Raw genomic sequence first — 10,474 nt, 5'->3', positions numbered from 1 at the left:
TTTACCGGTTGCCTAGCAACCCCGGCCGGGCTCCGGACGCGGAAGGACCCCGGAGCACGTGACTCCCGTCCTGTCACGCCCGAAGCGCAGCCCGTTCCTCCTCTTTTCAGAGGTCCCCGGAGTTAGGAGAAAAATCAACCAACAAGTTGGTAAACTACCAGTAGTGATGTTGAACATTTGTAGGGGCGTTGCCAAGGCGCCTATCCAAGCCTACGTTTGTATATATTTGCATCGAGCAAGGTACCCAGAAAATGCAAGGAAGAATAGTCAGCGCCTGGGAAGCCCTGATCCCTGGGTGGTGATGGTGGTCTCTGCTTTCGATCTTGGTCGACGGTTTGGCCAGGCCTTCCTTCAGTCTCGAATTACAACCCCGCCCTCCCCTCTGCTACCATCCTTCCTGCACCACCAGAATGGAAACTCCTTGGGTGTAGAAGCTGGGGATTTTTTTTTTTTTTTTTTTTGAGACAGAGTTTTGTTCTTGTTACCCAGGCTGGAGTGCAATGGCGCGATCTCGGCTCACCGCAACCTCCGCCTCCTGGGTTCAGGCAATTCTCCTGCCTCAGCCTCCTGAGTAGCTGGGATTACAGGCACGCACCACCATGCCCAGCTAATGTTTTGTATTTTTAGTAGAGACGGGGTTTCACCATGTTGACCAGGATGGTCTCGATCTCTTGACCTCGTGATCCACCCGCCTCGGCCTCCCAAAGTGCTGGGATTACAGGCTTGAGCCACCGTGCCCAGCCCAGAAGCTGGGGATTTTTACAGCTTAGCTGGGTGGTTGGCACGAAATGTACTGTGTTCATTGAATGAATGGATGAACGAATGAATGAACGAATGAGACGAGTCATGCTTCTCAGGGGGTTAGGGCAATTGAGATCATGTAAATTAAAACAAGGAAATTTGGGGCTAGAAAAAATGAGTCTGAATTCCGGCTTGGCTACATACTAATCTCGTGACCCTGGTCAAGTTACTTTCCTTTTCTAAGACTCGGCTATCCTCAGCTGGAAAGTGGCAGGACACTGGCGGTGCTTATTAGATAATCGGAAGGATTAAGTGAGAGACAACACCGGAGCGTGTCCCGCCCCGTCCAGAGTTACTGGTGCCTGAATGAACGGCAGTGCCGGGAATGAGGCTATCCCGAGTTCAGACGCTGACGTCGGAGATTTGGACTGGGAGAGAAGAGGAGTGCCTCATCCAGCAAGTGGGACTGGGTTCGGAACTGAGCCTTGAAAAATGGTTATGAAAAAAAATCAGAAAAAGAATACCATGGCATGCAAAGAAAAGAAAAATGGTTACGAGTTGCAGGGAAGAGGAGTGGGGAGAGCATTCCAGGTTCGGGGAGGGCCTGGTGTGAGCAAGGAAGGAAGGTGGGGGTCATCGTGGGAGAAAGGCATTTTGCGGGGATGGTGGGTGCAGCAGTCTGGCTGAGGTTGAGAATCCCTGCAGGGGTAAAATAAGAGAGGTATTTGCAAAGGTCAGCTGGGACCAGTCTGTGTGTGTGTTTGCGGGGGGCGGTCCCAAGAGAGGTGGGCTGAGGGGCCCAGACAGCGTCCCATGGGAAGCCCTCAGCAGGTTTGGGATCTGTGAAAGGACAGGAAGGAAGCAAATGTTTTTCTCCCACTTCCCAACTTCTCCATAAACATGTTGTCACCACTACCCACCTGCCTTTAGTGGGACAGGTACAAGGAAATTCCCAATGAGACGTCACCTTGCAGGGCCACACTAACCAAAAACAAGCCCCTAAATGGCTGCGGCCACCAACCTCTCCTGATCCATCCAGCTCCCACCAGTTTCTCAGGACAAAGAACTCTTAGGGGTGCGTGCTGAGGATGCTCATGGGGGCTGGGTGGAGGAGCTCCTGAAAGCCCCACTGAAATGACTTTAAGGGCTGGAGGCAGTGGCTCACACCTGTAATCCCAGCACTTCAGGAGGCTGAGGTGGGCAGATCACCTGAGGTCGGGAGTTCAAGACCAGCCTGACCAACATGGAGAAACCCTGTCTCTACTAAAAATACAAAATTAGCTGAGTGTGGTGGTACATGCCTGTAATCTCAGCTACTCAAGAGGCTGAGGCAGGAGAATCACTTGAATCCGAGAGGTGGAGGTTGAGTGAGCCAAGATTGTGCCATTGCACTCTAGCCCGGGCGACAAGAGCAAAACTCCATCTCATTAAAAAAGAAAAAAAGAGGCTGGGCGCGGTGGCTCACGCCTGTAATCCTAGCACTTTGGGAGGCCGAGGTGGGTGGATCACCTGAGGTCAGGAGTTCAAGTCCAGCCTGGCCATGATGGTGAAAACCCCTCTTAAAAAAAAAAATAAATAAATAAATACAGGCTTTGTGTGGTCAGAGGTGAATCAGACCCAAAGTCTCCAAGAGCAGGAAACGATCCACTCCGTGATGGGGCGGTGACCAGCTGCGGTTACAATCATAATCCAACCCTCTCCACTCCACCCCCAGCCCTGGGGTCCTGAGGGCTCTCTGCAGTCACATTATTTCCTGCGTAGGAAAGTGGGTTAGAAAGGGAAACAGGAGAGGCTGAAAGGAAAGTGTAGCCACCTTTACCATGTCATCCAACAATTTATTACAGGCTCCCCACCCCCACCCTCACCCAGAAGGCTGCAGGCTGCCGACCACAGAGGGCAGCTCTGTTCACTGGCCAAACAGTCACCCTTGGCAAGCCCGCCTCAGCATGAGGTCATATAATTAGGAGTATTCAAAAGGCTCTAGTTTGAAAACAGTTGCGGTGCCTCTCAGGTCTCCACCCAATCACAGCATAATTGGCAACCGAAATCCTTAGCTGAGAGCAGCCCCTGGGCCTGGACATCCCAGGCCAATCCGCCAATCCAAAACCCATGGCACTAATGTGTCCCTCTTTGGTCCCCATTTTTGTGTGTGTAGCGAAACACACATAAAATTTACGATCTTAACCATTTTTCAGTTTACAGTTCAGTGGTATTCATTTCATTCACATTGCTCTTTGGTCTTGCTTTGTCACCCAGGCTGGGGTACAGTGGCATAATCATGGCTCACTGCAGCCTCCACCTCCAGGGCTCAAGCGAACCTCCCTCCTCAGCCTCCCAAGTAGCTGGGAACACAGGTGCACATATCCATGCTCAGCTAACTTTTTTCGGTTTTTGTAGACGCAGGTAAGAGGCGGGACTTGATTCTGGAGGCAGAGCTCAGACACCAGACCAGACTGAGGACTAGCGAAATCAGGGAAGAGGCGGAAGCAGCTCTCCATAAGACACGCCCACCACTGCGCCAGCGTTAGTTTACCGTTGCTATGGCAACACCTGGAGGTTATCCGCCCCTTCCATGGCAATGACCCAATGACCTGAAAGTTACCACCCTTTTCTAGAAATGTCTGCATGCTTCACCTCTTAATTTGCATGTAATTAAAAATGGGCATAAATATGACTGCACACCTGCATCTGAGCTGCTAGTCTCCGCACACCGCCTACGGGTAGCTCCGCTCTGCGGGAGCAGTCGTGACCTGCAGCACTGCCAACCTCAATCAAGCGGTTTTCTTCCACCACCTTCAATTCTTTCCTGGGCAAAGCCAAGAAGCCTCCTGGGCTAAGCCTCCATGTGGACTTTGCCTGCCCTGCATCATCCCTATGTTGCCCAAGCTGGTCTCCAGCTCCTAGGCTCAAGCAGTCCTCCTGCCTTGGCCTCCCGAAGTGCTGGGATTACAGGTGTGAGCCACTGCGCCAAGCCTGTTCGTCCTTCTCTCTCTCTGTCTCCTTCCTTCCCTCTCCTTCCCTCTCTCTTCCTCCCTCCTTTTCCCTCCCTCTCTCTCTTCTCTCTTTCTCTTTTTCTTTTTCTTTCTTTCTTCTTTTCTGATGTCAGCCACTGCACCCAGCCTCTGTTTGACCTCTTTGCTTTCTTTTTTCCTTTTTTCTTGCTCTTTCTTTCCTTTCCTTTCTGTTTTTCTTTCTCCTTCCTTCCTTCCTTCCTTTCCTTCTTTCTGTCTCTCTCTCCTCTCTCTCTCTGTCTCTCTCTCTCTCTGTCTCTCTCTTTTTTGAATCAGGGTCACCCAGGCTGGAATGCAGTGTGCAATTTCACCTCACCACAACGCCTGTAATCCCAGCACTCTGGGAGGCTGAGGTGAGCGGACCACGAGGTCTGGAGTTCGAGACTAGCCTGGCCAATATGGTGAAACCCGATCTCTACTTAGCCCCACTGCAGCTCAAGTGATCCTCCCACCTCAGCCCCCCAAGTAGCCGAGACCACAGGTGCACACAACCACATCTGGCTATTTTTTTTTTCTTTTTTTTTTTTTTGTATTTTTTGTAGAGACAGAATCTTGCCATATTGCTCAGGCTGGTCTCAAACTCCTGAGCTCAAGCGATGTACCCACCTCAGCCTCCCAAAGTGCTGGTATTACAGGCGTGAGCCACCACACCCAACCTTGCTCTATCTTCCTGAAGGCAGGTTAGCTACATACATCATTTGGAATCCTGCATGAGAGATTCGCTACTCACTTTTTTAGACTTAACTTTGCTTGGCTTATAATGTGCAATACAGTAACATTTGGTAGGAACCATCTGCTCTCCCCGCCAGTGCCGAAAGCAAGCTACACGTGGTTTGCAGGAATGAGGCACACAGCACATTCCGCCGGCTTGCTGCTGCGGCACCCGTCACCAAAGCGTCTGCCTGCCTGGCCAGCTTCCTTCCAGGACTGTGAGTGCCTGGAAAGTGGAGACCTCACTCGATTCATCTGCAGAGTCACAGTGCCTGTGGCAGGGCCTGATGTGTGACAGCTTCTCAGGATGGCATTCATCACATCAACGGCAAACCCACCTAGCCCACCTTGCTAGCAGTTAAGTAATAAGAGCTGCACTCTGGCTAACACAGACCAGACCTCTCTCTGCCACCCCAGAGCAGGGCTCCCTTGTATTCTTTTTTTTTGAGACAGAGTCTCACTTTATCCCCAAGGCTGGAGTGCAGTAGCACAATCTTGGCTCACTGCAACCTCCGCCTCTTGGGTTCAAGTGATTCTCCTGCCTCAGCCTCCTGAGTAGCTGGGATTATAGGCATGCACCACCACACCTGGCTAATTTTTGTGTTTTTAATACAGATGGAGTTTCGCCATGTTGGCCCAGCTGGTCTTGAACTCCTGACTTCAGGTGATCCATCTGCCTTGGCCTCCCAAAGTGCTGGGATGGCAGGGGTGAGCCACTGCACCCGGCCTCCCTTGCATTCTTTCTGGAACTGTAGTCCTGTTGAGCCCTCCTCAAGGCCCCTTGCCCTCTCTTTTTCTAAAGCTCTGAGCAATATTTGACTAACCAGAGGCAGCTGCACCTTCCAAGGGCATGCACCACTCATGCGGATGTGGCTTTTCTTGGGAAACAGGGGGCCCCAGAATTAAAAAAAGTCATTCCTACTCCACGTCCAAAGAAAGCAAAATAAGAGAGTGGAAAAAAGAACAGGAACCAGATGAATGTGTTGGCTCACACCTGTAGTCCCAGCATGTTGGGAGGCTGAGGTGGGCGGATCACGAGGTCAGGAGTTCAAGACCAGCCTGGCCAATATGGTGAAACCCAGTCTCTACTAAAAAATATAAAAAATAAAATTAGCTGGGCATGGTGACACGCACCTGTAGCCCCAGCTACTCAGGAGGCTGAGGCATGAGAATCACTTGAGCCCGGGAGGCGGAGGTGGCAGTGAGCCGAGATTAAGATCATGTCAGTGCACTCCAGGCTGGGTAACAGAGTGAGAATCAAAAAACAAACAAACAAACAACAAAAATGCAGGAGCCATATCTGAGTGCGTTTCTGGGGTTAGCTGGAAAAGGAGATTTGGAAAGGTGGAAACTAACTTTTTTTGAGACAGAATCTCACTCTGTCCCCCAGGACAGAGTACAGTGGTGCAACGTCAGCTCCCTGCAACTTCCGCCTCCTGGGTTCAAGCAATTCTCATGCCTCAGCCTCCTACATAGCTGGGACTAGAGGTGTCCACCACCATGCCCGGCTAACTTTTGTATTTTTAGTAAAGATGAGGTTTCACCATGTTGGCAGGCTGGTCCAGAACTCCTGGCCACAAGTGATCCACCTGCCTTGGCCTCCCAAAGTGCTGGGGTTACAGGCTTGAGCCATCACACCTGACACCCCCTTTTTTTTTTTTTTTTTTTTTTTTTGAGACGGAGTTTCGCTCTTGTTACCCAGGCTGGAGTGCAAATGGCGCCATCTCGGCTCACCACAACCTCCGCCTCCTGGGTTCAGGCAATTCTCCTGCCTCAGCCTCCTGAGTAGCTGGGATTACAGGCACGAGCCACCATGCCCAGCTAATTTTTTGTATTTTTAGTAGAGACGGGGTTTCACCATGTTGACCAGGATGGTCTCGATCTCTCGACCTTGTGATCCACCCGCCTCGGCCTCCCAAAGTGCTGGGATTACAGGCTTGAGCCACCGCGCCCGGCCAGCCCTTTTTTTCTTTAATATTTTATTTATTTATGTTTTGAGACAGAGTCTCACTCTGTCCCTCAGGCTGGAGTGCAGTGGTGCAGTCACGGCAGCCACGACCTCTTAGCCTCAAGCGATCCTCCTGCCTCAGCCCCCCAAGTAGCCAGGACCACAGATGTATGCCACCACATTTGGCTAAATTTTCTATCTTTAGTAGAGACGGGGTTTCACCATGTTGGCCAGGCTGGTCTTGAATTCCTGGGCTCAAGTGATCCTCCTTCCTTGGCCCCACAAAGTGCTGGGATTACGGGCGTGAGCCACCGTGCCTGGCCAGAAACTCTTTTAAGGCATTTTGGGAAGACCCCACATCCTTGTAAGCCCTGGGTAGCTGGCACGGTCTGCTTCTCTGACAAGGTGCTTCTCCTCTGCCTGAAGTGCTCCCGCCGCACAGCACAGCTGCCGCAACAGCGGTGACTGGCGACGGGAAGGCTGGAGAGGGGTCGGGCAGCTGCCAGGAATCACAGGGGAGGTGGAATCACATTGCTCTCCTCCCACTCCGGCTGAGACCCGGGAGACTGCAGTCAGGGTGTGGGGCTCTGGGTCACCACAAGGCATCCGGTGATTGAGGGAGTCCTGGAAGATGCTTGCCAGGCTGTCAACCACAAGCTTCAAAAATTGCTCCCTGGTGGGCTCTTCCTTCCGTCCTCCACAGGAGGAGGAGCCTCTCCCTTGAGAGCCAGGCCAAGGCTAAGACCTTTTGCCCAGTCGGTGTGCTCTGCAGCCCTGGTTCTAACTGCGAGGCCTCCCCTCCTTTCTTCCCCTATACCAGCTCTCTGGTTTCCCTCCTGCTTCTTTCAATATATATAGAAGCAGGCAGAAATATATATATTTGAAACAGTGTCTCACTCTGCCACGCAGACTGGAGTGCAGTGGTGTGATCTTGGCTCACTGCAACCTCAACCTTCCGGGTTCAGGTGATTCTCGTGCCTCAGCCTCCCAAGTGGCTGGAACTACAGGCATGCACCACCACTCCTGGCTAATTTTCTTTAAGTAGAGACAGGGTTTCACCATGTTGACCCGGTTAGTCTCAAAGTTCCTAACCTCAGGTGATCCACCCGCCTCAGCCTCCCAAAGTGCTGGGATTATAGGCTCAGCCACCATGCCTGGCCAGCTCCTCAAATTCTGGGGTCCCATATTGGACTCTGCTCCTCTTTCTGGGCTCCTCCACCTCTCTCCTTGGCATTAGTGACTGCGCCTATGTGTTGTCTCCCAGATCCAGGCCTCATCGGTCCAGTGTAGGACAGGGGGGTGGGGAAAATTGTGAAATGGATGCAAGCTTTCTTGGAAGGCCGGAGGGTCTTGCAGAAGCCTCGGAATAGGATTTGCCTGAAGGCAGCCAGATTCTTTTATCCAGTGCCTGAAAGCCTAAGTTAGATAACTAGGGGATGTAAAGAAACTGATCTAGGTAAGTTAGTGTACTTAGGCCTCAGAACCTGCCCTTTAATCATCTGTAGGACTGCTCTCTTCCGGGAGGGCAACCATGTTAATTATCCACAAGTGTGTTGACTCAAAGCCCCTGTCATTAAATCTATACTGAATAAATGCCCGCAGCACCAGCTTGTGAGGGCTGCAGCCGCTGACTCTTTACAGCACCCTCCTCAGTGTCTGTGAGTGGCCTGGACCCCCAGCCCACTCTTTCACTGGATATCTGTGTCTGAGTACATTTGTTCATCCATCGCTGGGTCAGGGTCTGTGGGTCAGACCTGACAGTCCAGACTGTGAGTTGCCTGCCTGACGTTGCCCTCAGATGTTGCAAAAACCCTCTCAAACTTATCAGCAGTGAGGTCCTCTTCTCCCCATGAGCCTCCCCCCGGTGTTTGATGGGTTACTAGCACCCCCGTTTGTCTACCTGATCGCCTAGGACTTAACGGCTCAGCGAGTTCCCGTGAATCAGCGTGACAGACTTGTGTACAGCTAACATGACCGTGGACACTGACTTTTGTTCACCTGTTCAAAGACAAATACGAGTGCTGCTTTGTGCGCATAAGCCTCAGGAAAGCGTTTTGAGTTGTGCTTGCAGGAAAGTGCCCATCAAATGGACAAATCGTTGGTAGGCGTGAAGAGCGTTTTTTTTTTTTTTTTTTTTTTTTTTTTTTTGAGATGGAGTCTTGCTCTGTCGCCCATGTTGGAGTGCAGTGGGGCAATCTCAGCTCACTGCAACCTCCACCTCCTGAGTTCAAGCGATTCTCCTGCCTCAGCCTCCTGAGCAGCCGGGATTATAGGCACCTGCCACCATGCCCAGCTAATTTTTGTACTTTTAGTAGAGACGGGGTTTCACCATGTTGGCCAGGCTGGTCTCAAACTCTTGATCTCAAGTAATCTGCCTACCTCAGCCTTTCAATGGTGTGAGCCACCGTACCCAGCCAGAGTATTTTTTCTCAATGGGATTCTGATGCTGACAGAGCCTCCGCTCTTCTCTGTACCCCTGCATGGGTGGTGGAAAATGGAACACTTTTTTTTGTTGTTGTTGTTCTGTCAGACCAGCTGCTTTTGAGTGATGGGTATGTGGGGAACGCATTGGCTTTAGGGGCATGGGCCCATTGCTTTACTGCTTTCTTTATTTTAGAGACGGGGTTTCACCATGTTGGCCAGGCTGATCTCGAACTCCCTCAGGTGATCCAACTGCCTTGGCCTCCCAAAGTGCTGGGATTACAGGCATGAGGCACTGCACCTGGCCTTCATTTTTATTTTTGGAGACATGGTCCTTGCTCTGTCACCAAGGCTGGAGGACAGTGGCACGATCACAGCTCACTTAGACCTCCCAGGGCTCAGGAGATCCTCTCACCCCAGCCTCCCGAGTAGCTGGGACTACAGGTGCACGCCACTACACCTGGCTAATTTTTGTATTTTTTTGTAGAGATGGGCTCTCACATGTTGGCAGGCTGGTCCTGGCCTCCCAAAGTGCTGGGGTGATAGACAAGAGCCACTGCACCTGGCCCAAAAGTAGAGTGAATTTGTAAAGAATGAGAGAAGATGTCCAAGATAAAGCACTAGGTAGAAAAACCGATTGCAGAACAATGTGTATAGTGTGACTACATTCCTACACATGCATTATCCAAAACTGGAGAATGTGAACTGAACGAGTCCTGGCGTTTTGCTCTGGGTTGATGGATTATGGGGGATTTTCACTTTCTCACACATTTTTGTAAAGTTTGAAATGTTTGCACCACACACATTCTTTTGTAATCAGAAAAACGATGACGGGCCGGGTGTGGTGGCTCATGCCTGTAATCCGAGCACTTTGGGAGGCTGAGGCAGAAGATTACTTGAGTCCAGGAATTCAAGACCGGCCTGGGCAATAAGGTGAAACCCCATCTTTATTAAAAATACAAAAATTAGCCAGGTGTAGTGGCGCATGCCTGTAATCCCAGCTACTTGGGAAGCTGAGGCAGGAGAATTGCTTGAACCCCAGAGGCAGAGCTTGCAGTGAGCTGAGATCGCGCCACTGTACTCCAGCCTGGGTGACAAACCACCACTTTGTCTCAGAAACAAAACCAAAAAGAAAATGAGTTGCAAATGTCTGATTTTTTAAAAAGCTATTTAAAAATATAAAAACTATTTTATACCCACAAGCCTTCCAAGGCGGCTGGCCAGGCTGGGCTCACTGGCTCTAGTTTATTGACTCCTGTGTTAAGCAATCAATCCATTATGTATGTATGTATGTATGTATTTATTTATTTATTTATTTATTTTTTGAGACAGGGTCTGTCACCCAGACTGGAGTATGGTGGTGTCATCTTAGCTCGCCACAACCTCCGCCTCCTAGGCTCAAGCGATTCTCCTGCCTCAGCCTCCCAAGTAGCTGAGATTACAGGCTCCTGCCACCATAGCCAGCTAAGTTTTGTATTTTTAGTAGAGATGGGGGTTTCACACATGTTGACCAGGCTGGTCTCAACCTCCTGACCTCCACCCGTCTCAGCCTCCCATCTAAAGTGTAGGGACTACAGGCATGAGCCACTGTACCAGCCTATTTATTTTTAAAGATGGGGTTACATTGCCCCAGTTGGTCTAG

This window comes from Saimiri boliviensis, chromosome 17 (genome assembly GCF_048565385.1).
Source record: "Saimiri boliviensis isolate mSaiBol1 chromosome 17, mSaiBol1.pri, whole genome shotgun sequence".
NCBI lineage: Eukaryota > Metazoa > Chordata > Mammalia > Primates > Cebidae > Saimiri > Saimiri boliviensis.
Note: the sequence above shows the minus strand (reverse complement) of the source record.